Source organism: Cyprinus carpio, chromosome A11 (assembly GCF_018340385.1).
Source record: "Cyprinus carpio isolate SPL01 chromosome A11, ASM1834038v1, whole genome shotgun sequence".
Taxonomy (NCBI): Eukaryota; Metazoa; Chordata; class Actinopteri; order Cypriniformes; family Cyprinidae; genus Cyprinus; species Cyprinus carpio.
The window spans coordinates 4,022,411-4,035,403 of NC_056582.1; the positions used below are offsets into that span (position 1 = coordinate 4,022,411).

Sequence of the window (12,993 nt, forward strand, 5' to 3'; positions counted from 1 at the left end):
TAGAAACTTTGTGTTTTGGCAATACATACTATACATACAGTAATTGTTTGATAGATACTTTTTATGTTCAGTCTTTTTGAATTAAAGATTAGAAAGGGACTTGTACTGAAAAATTCATTATCAGATGCTGTAAATATCAATGAAAGTCAGTGCCTATAACCAATCATAATAGCTTTATGCTAAGAATGGAATTCATGTGTTTGTTTGTTTTTAATTTTCTTGACAGGGCAAAGAAGAAATGTTGGTTGAGTGGGAGCCCTGTCATGTATGGTATGTTTTTTTTGCTTTATCAATTATCGCATGCATTATTAATTTACTTTAACTTTGTTAATTTTTTACTACATTTTATTTTCTGCTACAATAATTTGTTATTAATCTGTTCTGTTTCACAAATGGTGGTGGTCCTTCATAGATGGAAAATGAAACTGTTATACTTATGAAAACATTTTCTGTAATGATGTGTGCTTTACACTTGTTAAAAGGTTTATGTTTATTGGAAACCCAAGTATAAGTGCAAAAAAATTCACTTCTTTTATTTGTGGCAAGGAGTGGGCCCATTCCTGGCAGCCAAAGGATTCTCTCCAAATGAATTAAAATAAATAAAATGTATAATTTTTACTCCATTTTGGTTTCTGTCTATTTATTACATTGTTTCTGTGCAGCAATTTAAGTTGTAACTCATCTTTCTGTAGTGAAGAAAAGGTGAAAATCTCCAGTAAATGTGACACATTGGGTTTAATCTCAAGCGGGCTTAAATAGAAATGTACTTAATTCAACTCAATTTCCTTTTCAGATGTTATTCAGAAACATGTTTTTATATGTCATGATTATAAATTGCACTAATAAATTTTATTACAGTTTTTTTTACATAATTAATAATAATTTGTTACATTTATATAGCACTTTTCTGGGTACTAAATACGAAGTACTTTACATGGAAGAGGGGAATCTCCTCAACCACCACCAATGTGCAGCATCTACCTGGATGATGCAACGGCAGCCATATTGCAACAGAATGCCCACCACACACCAGCTTATTGGTGATGAGGAGACAGAGGGATGAAGTCAATGAGTCATAACTTGATTTCAAGTTCTGTTGTCCGCCCTTTTCAAGTTAACTTAATCTCACTGTCCACTGTTAAGAAAGGCTTGTTTGAGAAATGAAGCTTGAATATGGTGTAACACATACGTGACCATCTTCATACTATTACATTATCTCTCCACTCCAAACTTGTCAGCTGACTGGGTGTTTTACTTCTTAAACCAATCATATTTTCGTCTCGAGCCAAACGTGTCAGTTAAAGTTTAAAGCTGTTCCTTAGCTCCTGTCATTTCAGGCAAATGGATATGACCCTCTTCCACCCCATTCACCTCCAGTCATCACATTCAGCTCATCAGGAGCTGAGCTCCACCTTCATCCAGATCTCAGCATTGCTATTCAACCCTGCATCACCAATTGTCTATTCTAGACTCCATGCCAAAGACTATATCAACTTGGTTTCAACTTATGCATCTTGTCATTAAATTAGTTTGATGTCTCTTTAATGTTGTAGTGTAGTGAACAAATAATCATTTGGTGTATTTTCACTTGTATCTTTGTCAAAGACCACAAATGCACTACAATAAACAATTAAAGATGTTTGATTTTGTTTTTACTTTTCCATACATCGTGTTAATTTTTAAATATTAAATTGAGCATATTTATGTGAGAAATTTGTTTTAAGTGGATTATTTTGAAATAACAATTTGGGGTAGCATATAATTTAATTATTAAGATACTTTTCTTGATCGCCATGCTAGTTAATAGATATCAACAGTTTTTGTCACTTTAAAAGACAGCTACTGATTTATTGTGAAGGTCTTGGTCTGGACAGTAGGCTATCACATATTTTGGAAGTCTTCATTATTGCGGTATTGTTTGGCCTACTTTTGGTCCTAATAGTGACATAAGCGCAGCGGCATTTTATTACATTCCCGAGGGGGCTAAACAAACATGCTGAGGTCATAATTACACAACATATTACCAATAGACTCAACTCGAAGTCATTTCTACACTACCAACCAAACTACCAAAGATGAACTGACATCCTGGCGATTTTTTTCACCCTGATAATCTAAATGTAAGCTTCGGCTGTAGGAGATTCATGATATGTATAGTAAAGACACAAAAGAACTACAATTATGGTGGTCGATTTGGATGCTCCGTAAGAAGTTCTATGGTGCGTCTCTTGTGGGAATTGTAGTTTATAAATACATTGGCGACTGCCCTTATAGTTGTTTGTTCAACAATAACAGTTAAATATCCCCGATGAAGGACATCCTCTCGATTGTTTCATCCTGATCATCTAAAAGCAGCATAATGTATGTTTCGGCTGTAGGAGATTGCTGATATATAGAGTAGAAATACATTTTTATAACCCTAAATTTAACCCTACTTTGAAAACTGGAAGAACTTGAAGTATGGGCGCTGATTTGTGCGCTTAGTAACAAGTTCAATGGCGCGTCTCTACAGGGTATTGTAGTTTTTAAATACATTCATATATTCCCCATAATTAGAAGTTGGCAGTATTAAACTGTGGGCGCTCTTATGGGTTTTAGAGCCTGGGAAAGACATTGGTGTCATCAGATTTTAAAAATATAATTGTGAAATGGGTGAAAATTGCTTGTGACCTATTTTTGACAGCAGCCCCAGTTGTTACTCACATGATAGCTGAGGTCCAGAGCTCTCTATAACAGTTGGTCCCATGTCTGTAAACCTTCTTGTTGCTGATTTATAAGCCTTCGAACATGGTCCGAGGTCAAGGTTCAAAGATCAGTATTTGGAAAGCAGGAGCCACATAGAACCTTCATACTGACATATGTTACTCTCCAGGTTGAGACCTTTCCAATGATGTATTTGGTTTAGCTCTACGACAAAGTTTTATTTTTCTCTTTTCATTGTCACAAGCCATCTGAGGCCTAGTTTCAGAGAGCACTTTGAAGGCCCAGTATAAAAAAGATTTTTGTTTGTTTGCTTTTCCTTTATTCATTACTATTCATCACTATTCACATATAGTGACTAAAATGAGTCAGCTTCAGAGATTACAATACATTTTATTAGCCAATGTATTTGGTTTAGTCCTACAAAAAAGTTTTAATTCTCACAATTTCATGGACAAGACTTTGCTCAGGCATAGCTTCACAAAACCCTTGGACAAAAAACTTGTTTGATATGGTCTAATTTTTAACCTTATTTTCATGATGGCATGCAGGATCTATGTTTTCAGTGTCAACCCAAGTATTGCAGGCTTTCCCCCAAACCTGTAATAATGCACTGGATGGTCATTACATTACACATATTGTAAGTTTATTAAAAGAATAAATTCCTTGCGATGAACCATCTAGTTTTTAGGGGGTCCTTAACACATATCAGGGATGCAAACAGGTGTTGGGGAAAAAGGTGAGAATGTTGCACAGGGCAGGTGCATGCTCACTGATTTTTTTTTTTTTTTGTTATTTGCTTTACTGCTCATTTGTACTTCATTTATTTTTTATTTTTTTTTATGTATTTTTTATTACCCTATATGTCAAAAACTGTAATATTTCACAAAATAATTAACATATTGTTGCAACATTTTACCAAAATCAACATTTAGTTAAAATCTCATATTATAAATGACAAAGTGCTACACAGGATATTTAAGACAATATTGGCTGATTAGATGGTAACACTGTTTGCCACATCTCAGACCTCAAATACATTTAAAACTATGCCTACAATGGGTATTATTTTAAGTAAAGAGTAAAGGAAACACGTTACATTACTTATTGAAACAACCAGTTCTTTATTTACTGTTGTAAGTTTACAAGAACCCTTATAAGACCCCCGCCACCTCCCTCCATAAAACACTTTTTTTATTGGGTCTCTGCAAATCCAGATGACTTATTTTGATCTCAGAAAGGTGAGTTCTCACTGAAAGTGAGGAGTTTGCATCTTTGCATACACAGAAAATACTGTACATAAAGCAAAACAGACAACACAATACAATCAAACACAGACAAAAACTTAATTTATGTTTCTTTCTCCAGCTATTGCCTTTAATCAACCATCAAATTTTAAAATTAATAAATAATAATGTATGGAAAAGTAAAAACATAAAATACTCTTCTTTGGAAATAATATTTTTTTTGTCTTTCACAACAATACCAATGAAAATACACCAAAATGCATATTTGTCACACATGTCATAAGGTTGTATTTAATAATACTGGACTATAAGGTTAACTTAACTTGAAAAGCACAAACAAAATGGAATCAAGTTATCTGTCAACTGAAATAATGTATAATCAGGTACTTAATGTATAAGCTAAATCTGCTGTACCAATATTCAATGTACTTGTAAGGACAAAACTGACAGTGACAGATAAATTGTCAACAAATTAACCATCTTTAAGAAATAATTGATGTTGTTTATCTTCAATGGTGCAGTAACATAAAGTTGTATCCTATAATGCATTCAATCAAGTAGTGATACATAGACAGCCGCTTCTGGGAAAAAAGGCATAGATCCTCTACTAATAGACAATATCAAATTTTACATTATGGTCGAAGGATATGCTAAAGGGAATTTAACAAATGTTAACAAAACTGACAAGATTCATTACCTGGGAAGTTTGAGATTGCTCAGCAAGTTACTAAGAAATCTGTTCTTAACATTTGTCATATAAAGTCAAAAGTTTGGCCTGATGTTGGCGTACAAAAATCAATGGGGAGTCTCTCTTTAAGAAGCAGGAATACACTAACAAACATCATGTCAGTCAAGTATTTACATCTGATAAGATCATACATTACTATACTAAGAGATTTGTGCATCTTCAAGGAACATTAATATGCTTACTAAATTGCTTGGTAATGTACATACAGGTTGAATTTTCAACAATATAGGATGCATCCAGATTTAGATGTGGTTAATCAATCAGCATACTAATAATACACAGATATAGGGCGAGTCCACTTCCTTCAACACAGTCCTTTGAGTAGCTTCCATCTGGGAAGATACAAAAAAAACAAAAAGACAAGAGGTAGGATAAGAAGGTGCAGTTCAGCTGTTTTAGAATGAACAAGGTGTGTAAAGCATTAATAAATACACAAATAAATTATTAAGAGTAACAGTAACAGGGGGTATTCCATCAACCCAGCTAATGTAAGCTGTCCTCAGTTGAAAAAGCCTGGCTTGACTTTGCTACGAGCTGATTGGCTGTTGAAACAGGTGATGTGCCTTACATTCTAAAACCAGCAACTGGCAAATTGTCCCCATCATCATCTGGCTTGAGTGAAGCTGAGAAGGGCCAGTTTACATCGCTGCAACGTTCTAAAACAGTTTACTCTCGTTGTGAATCTTTGGTCTGATCTGGGCTTAAGCCACAGTAATGGCATGGAACTCTTACTTACATTATTGAGACTTATCAAAATAAGCCAAGCCATTGATGGAACACCCCCCATCTATTTTGGAACAACCAAACATAAATAAATAAAATACCTAAGTTGTGTTTTCCTCTTCATCCTCACTGGTGTCTGGGCTACTGAGACCACTTGGATCTTCTGCTTCAACATGTAGAAGGATGAGGCCTCAGGACCTACAGTAAAGCAGTCTTGTACTGTTGGAGGACCACTTGCACCCGTTCTGACACCTCTGACAGTCTTCTTCTTAAGAGACAGCAAAGTCCCTCATTTTCCTTGTCTTCATCTCAAAATACAAAAGAGATTACATTAAACACAAACTGCTTATTAAGATTGCTTAATGAGGCCAAAGAGCTTCAATGGAGTAAAAAGATTTCATCCATTCAAATCTACACACCAGGATGGTTGGTGTTTTTTAAATGTGTATTGATGCCATGGTACCAAGCTAGCTTCTGTATAAACTGACTTACTGAGGTGACTTTATGAAGTGAGGCCCAAAGCAGCAGAAAAGTGTTTTGCGTTGAGGCCAATGTCTGATAGCTGTTTTAGTTTTTTTTTTTAATTTCTTCTTCACCACAGTTGTGCTAAAGTAACACATTGTGTAGCATTCAAGGTGTTACATCAAGAAAAAGGTGTTTTGATGATGCTGAGCAGATATTGCTCTATGTTGACTGGAGGAGATAATAATAAGCTTAATCTGGATGTTATCCTAACCCCATTTTTGGACACGAATGTACATTTTCAAAATTCTTTCATTAATTTCTCCTTTTATGTAATAGCCACAGTACACAAAAAATACAACAAATCTCGCAAGCAAATGTGAAATGCTTTAAAGCCTTACTGACATGTTACCTTAGCAAACTATAATCCCCATTTTATTACGTACAAGCCAAATGTGGCAAAAAGAACAATAACATTTCTCCAATTATTTCTCCAATAATAACATTACTCCATCCAAGTTCTGTGGCTGAGACTGATAATGTTTATTTATTTATTTCATTTGAAATTCATACTTTAAATGGTAGGGATTTTATTCAACTTACCCTCCTCAGCCATCTTGTTCTTGAGAACCACTGTCAGGCTCTGCAACCATGTGCAGTGTTGTGCCATCTCCAACACCAAAATGCTTTTCTCCTCGTGCAGTCGCATTGTCAACATCACTTGGTCATGCAATTGTTACTTGGTTGAAATGTTTGCTAAGAATCAATAACAGTTTTATGTATACATTAGACATTCTTGTAGAAAAGCAGTGCAAGGTTTTGTAACTACAAACATGTACTTTTTAATCAAATTGATACATAATGAGAAAACTGAAAATACACATAAACTAAATTAATATTACAACACTCAATGTTACATGCATCTAAGGCATGCATGTGTTGTAATATTCATTCAGTTTGTGTATATTCTCAGTATACTCTATATAGCAGAACTGTAAATAAATTCTGCAGTTAAGTATACTGAAATTGACATACCACTGCCATGAACCTCCCACGGCCATATTTGTGACACACTGCTCTCTCCAGTAAGGGAATGCTCCACAGCAGAGACATCAATGTTTGTGGCAGAGTCTAATGCAAGACCATTTTTTTTCTGTATCTCCTGAAGAAGGAGCTTTTTGTCTTCTGCCAGCTTCCTGTGAGGGCGGTGGCGAAGCTTGCTGCTGTCTAGAAAAACATGAAGTACAGGGATAAAGGTTTATGACTGTTCAACAAGAAAAAAAAAAAAATATTATATATATTAATATATATATATATATATATATATATATATATATATATATATATATATATATATATATATATAATATATAGCTCCCAAAAAGTGAAAGCAAAACCGCAGTAACTAAAGTATGTGAAAATTATAATTTAGTTTAACAAACAATAAACAATAAACAATAATTTAAAATACAACATACATTCTTCACTCATGATAACATGAAAACATTCATACACATTACCCAATAAAAAATAAAAAAAATATATATATATATATAATAGTATTACTTTATGTACACACTTTATGTAGTAACTTTTTAAAATATATAAATTAATAAATAAAAAGTATGATAATATTATAGTATAAAATAAAAAATTTATATTAAATAAAAATATAATTATTTTATAGAACATTTAAAAATAGAACGCTAACATTTCCTTTTTTTTTTCCTTTTATTTTTTTATATGGATTTTCAACATTTTCAAACCTAAAATCAGCATTCTTTTTTAATGGGTTGCCAGGAAGTAAGTATATGCACTGCCAAGTGAAGCGTGTCAGTGAATTTAACAGTTTTGCGTTTTGCTCTGAAACCAGCAGAATTATACATTCAGTTAAAAAGGCAATATTATACAGTATTACAGTTAGTCTGTCTAAAATGGTGATTGTGAGAGGTGATCTGCAATCTCACCACTAGATACCACTAAATTATACAGACTGTACAATTATAGAACAGAATTCAATAGGCGTTTCTCAATGTCAAGTAAAGATCCTCGGAAGCCAGAATTTCGAGGATGCTACATCATCGACATCCGTTGAAGGACTGTTCCAATGTCGAGGATCCTCGGAATTTCAATCAAGGACTGAGTCCTTCGTTCGAAAAATATCCCATATACAGGAAAGGATGCATATGTGTAGGCTTCGCGCTCTCAAATCACCCACAATCCTATGCTCGCAGCTTTGCTATCTTGTTAAAAAAATAAAAAAATGTCGGACGTTAGCAGAGTCGGAGCGTTAACGGGGCATTATGCTTTCAAATGTAAGTATATTTACGTTACCAAACATTTGTTATAACTGTAGTAAATATAAGTTAAGTTTAACGTTTAAATGCCAGTACAAAATACTACCGTATTGATATTATAAATTATACAAATACAAATTATGTTACTGATGGCTAACTGAACTGGACCTGTCATTTAACATTTTTCAGTGCCAAAAGCAGACCTTTTCATTGACGTAATTATGCAATGACGTGCACTTGCTAGCCTGTTCCATTTACATGTTCTCCGAATGCTAAAGAGGAGCCTCGCCTAGCCTCTGAAGGAAGTGACTTGGAAGGACCAGTACTGCAAAGGAAGTATCCTTGACATTGAGAAAGGCCTAATGATTGAGCTTAACTGCTTCCACATTATATGCTAATTCCATGTATTTGTTGGTGGAGTAGGTTGCATACAGTAGCTTGAATATATCAACCAATTATATTATATAGCTTTACCATTCTGGCAGTAAATGGTTTGCTTCCGCTGCCTCACACTAAGATAAAGCCCCTCAATTGACTGCTGAAGTCCTCTGTGTGTGCTGCTGGCATGAGATGTATCTAGTGTCTCTGTAGAATTGTGAAAACAAAATCAATGTTTAAAAAACACAGAACTGTTTAAGTATTTAAATTTATATATAAACTCCTTTTAATACAACTTTATTGAACTTAGTACGTTCATTTCCTGCAGGGAAACTGGAATATAAAATAAAACCAGACATAAATATGGCATAACATAGGATGATGACATGTAGTTTGCTGGTCTTTGGCGGAAGGTGATGTCACCAACTGTTGCAATCCATAGATGATGAGCCTACTATCTTTGGCTGCTCTTTAATATCAAACTTAAAAATTTCAGATAGTAGTGGAAAAGGACATTTGTTGTTTCTTTTATCTGGTCATGCTTACCATCAGCTGCCCATTCCTTCACATCAGAGAGCCACTGTGACACCAATTCATCTGTGCAATGTAGCTCTGTTTTTAGTTCAGCTAGCCTTGCAGTCTCATCCTGGAGTCTCTGACAAGTCTGATAAACAGTGTTAAAGGGTTAGTTCACCCAAAAATAATGTCATTTATTACTCACCCGTAAGACCTTCGTTCATATTCAGAATACAAATGAGGACATTTTCGATTACATCCGATGGCTCAATGAGGCCTCCATTGCCAGCAACGAATCAGCGTGTCGAATCAGCAGTTCGGAGCACAAAGTCATGTGATTTCAGCAGTTTGAAACGTGATCCAAATTATGATTCGACACACTGATTCATAAACGCTCTGATGCTTTCTGAAGCAGTGTTTTGAAATCGTCCATCACTATATAAGTCGTTATTTTGTTTTTTTGGCGCACCAAAAATATTATTGCTGTCAATGGAGGCCTCATTCAGCCATCGGATGTGATCAAAAATATCTTAATTTGTGTTCTGAAGATGAACAAAAGTTCATCCATCTAACCTAACCCTTACTGTTGTGGATCAGTATGAGGGTGAGTAATAAATTACATTATTCTCATTTTTGGGTGAACTAACCCTTTAATATACAATAATCAGGATAAAAACTTTGTATGATAAACAACAGGCCAAGTGCACACAACAAAAGGACACACAAAACAATTAATAGGAGACTTGCCTTCACATATCTTGTGGAAAGTGCCTAATGTATAGAGAGACTTTTTTTGTGGTTCCACCCCATAGCATGCAAGGTAAGCATGTCCACCCGTGCTGTTGAAAGAAAATAATAAGGTTATGATGCTTAATCTAATAAAAGTATGCAGGCATTTTGCAAACACTCTGATCACCTGCATTTGACATGTATTTGGTCGTCGGGGTACAAAGTGAGAGGTAGCTGTTCACTTGATCCACCTCCTCACCGGCTGTTGTTCCTGTTCCTTCCTGGTTCCTACCACTCCATTTAATCTGTTAGCTAAGGGTGGGGAAAATTTTCAAATAAATTCCAGTCAATGTTGTTTATATAGCCCAGTATCCCAAATCACAATTTGCCTCAAAGCACTTTACAATCTGTTCAAGAAACTGTTTAACAAAAAAGCTATAGTAGCCTTTCCATTTCATATTATCAATGTGCTTGTAAACATTACAAATGTACATATGATGCAAAAATATTATACATACCTCACACTTTGTAGCATGGGCTCAAGCATGCATTACACTGAGGAATGGTTTCATTTCGGTGATCTCCTGAAGAGCAGGAAGGACTCTAGCAGCTTTCTCCAAATATGGCCAATATTTGCAAGCCACATCCATTGTGAAGAATTTTGCCTTGGCTGGCATGAGCTCCTTCTGAAGATACAGAGGGAAGGCAAATATCTCTCCCCTGAACATATTAAGGGCTTTCAAAAGAAACCCATGACGACACACAGCAACCTCCATCCCCTCTTCATCCAATTCTGAAGCCCTCCTTGACGTCTCCCTCGCTGCTGTCCACTGGGAGTCCCCACATGTGCCTCTTCCCTGTGTCTATGACACACAACTAATCAAATAAAAGCAATGGTGTCTTACCATACATAGCATTTATTCTCTCAATTTGATTTTAGAGTAGTTGGTAAGCAGAAGTAGTTAAACTGGGGAGGAAATCAAGATCGGAGCTATGTGGTTATTAAATATTTTGTCAAGTTAAGATTAAAACTTGCATTTTTCATTGCTTTATGTATGGTGTTGACAAATGTAGACACTGCACTGTCTTCAGCCACAAAGAGCCCCTCAAAAAAGCCAGGATCATCAGAGCTGAGGAAGAAAGAAAAATAGGGAATCGATTCATTAAATATATAAAGTAAATAAATAAATCAATAAAAACACTGAAACAAAGACCACCTTGTGTTTCTTTGAAAGCGATATAGCTTTCTGTTCCCATCAGCTGAAACAGCCAACATTTCCGGCATACAGGCTGGCCAGGTGAAATGAGCACTACAGCAGAGCTGGTCTTCCTCAAAAGAAGTGTATGAGAACTCTAGAAGCTCCGCTGCAGAGCATCGCCGTTGATATGTCCAGACTACATAGAAATAAACAGTATTTGTGATGTTGTCTGCTTATGGAAAAACATGTTATAAGACAGTAATAACAATAACACATACTCTTCCTCCAGTGCGATGCTCCAAAGCTTTGCGAAGGCTTGTCTGGAGAATCCTGGAGCGATGACCTTGAGTTCCTGAAAGGAGTTCAGGAGGTCCAGTGTATACAGCACTGAATCGCTGACAGAGGCTGGCCAATATCCACTCCTAAGGAGGTCCTTCGAATCAGGAGTCCACCTCTGCTGGCATGTTTGACACTTATATAGTGGCTGATGCAAGTCAAAACACCCTTGAAACAAAAAAGTTCATTTAAAAAATAATATATACACATTTACCACATACTTCATTTTACAAGTTAATTCATTCTGCACATTGTAAATGGTTTGAAAGACATTGCATAAATTCCTATAATCCCAGTATAGCACTCACACTTCTTGAGAAGTGTCACGCCTACATTCTTTACATTTGTCTGATTCACCAAATTCCAGACAGCTGTGTTGATTGGACTTCATGCTGGAAGGATGCAAAAGATGTTTCTGCTTTGTGCGACAGCTAACTATTTTTTTGTTTTTTGTTTGCTGAGGACAAAAATAAAAAGATGTCTGTCTTTTTTTTTTCGGTTAATGTCAATACCATGGACACTGACGGGAACAATGCCACAGCACACCAGTGTGAAAAACATCAAATCTAAAATAGAAATCTAAATAGTGAATTGTTTTTTACCATTGATGGTGATTAAAATCACTGGTTTGACAAAAAACACAATTAAGATCATCCCTAAACAGCAGCAGTCTGGCACCTTCACAGTTGGCAAAATGCAAGCTGGCAAAAAGAAAGAAAACATCTAATTTAGATCATCTGTAACTGGCTGCAGACACATGTAAACAGCAAAATTAGGACTTCTGTGAGAACGTACCTTGCTTATGAATGCAATATCCACCTTCCCCTTTAATGATGCACAAAGTTGGAGGAATGGCTTCAAAAAACCCATGAATCACACATTCCCTGTTGTGGAGGGCTGTTTTTTGTGATTCAGTACATCACAGTCCCCACAGAACCACTCCTCGGGAAGACACTCTCTCTGCACCTAGGGAGAAAATAAAAAAATATTTTAGCTTATAAAGCACATCACTGACCATAAATTCTCAGCATACCTACCGTGGGTAATTAAAGTTTAACATTATTGAAAACCTACCTAATAACGGCAGGCTCGTGGCAAAGGCAACTCGAGGGATGACCAACAGCCTCTTTTGCAACAAGGCATTGTAGGTGGTATGGTCTTGCCTCTTTCCAGCGCTCTGAGGCTTTCTGCTGCCGAAAAGACCACGATGATGCAGAGCTTCTTTGAGGCTCAGCAGAAGGACATGATGCCAATATACTGGAGAGCCTCTCCATATTTCTTTCTGTAAAGAAAATACGAAATAAAGCTGTAAAGGACAATTTAGATGAGGACCAATTAAAAGTCAACTGATCAATATTTTAAATACATTTTCATGATTCAGTTTCAAACTGGACCAAATCTTTACTACATTGTGTTCCTAATCCATCTACTGCACTGTCAGTTTTGTCTTTAATTATTTTAATTATACATGGATTTTAGATTTAAACTTAAATTCATCACTGTAATTTACCAAATTCCTCTTGAGGATTTGGTATTTGTGAGGGTACAGTAAGTGGAACCTCCACACTGGATGACGGGGAACAATCAACCGGGGGGATGTGACTGTAAACAGTACACAGGAGAATGAGAACAGGTTAGGCAATAACTGCATTCATGAT

At 35.7% G+C, this 12,993-nt stretch overlaps 2 long non-coding RNA genes across 2 annotated transcripts; both read right to left on the minus strand.

The window, feature by feature from the left end:
- Positions 1-3,320: 3,320 nt before the first annotated feature.
- LOC122146570 lies at positions 3,321-9,224 on the minus strand. Its single transcript, XR_006161077.1, has 6 exons — positions 9,102-9,224; positions 8,652-8,762; positions 6,916-7,107; positions 6,484-6,636; positions 5,520-5,726; positions 3,321-5,027 (listed from the first exon to the last, which is right to left on the minus strand). It is a non-coding gene; the product is annotated as an uncharacterized LOC122146570 (long non-coding RNA).
- Positions 9,225-9,818: 594 nt separating this feature from the next.
- Positions 9,819-10,657, minus strand: LOC122146571. Its single transcript, XR_006161078.1, has 3 exons — positions 10,319-10,657; positions 9,988-10,112; positions 9,819-9,910 (listed from the first exon to the last, which is right to left on the minus strand). It is a non-coding gene; the product is annotated as an uncharacterized LOC122146571 (long non-coding RNA).
- Between the last annotated feature and the right edge of the window lie 2,336 nt (positions 10,658-12,993).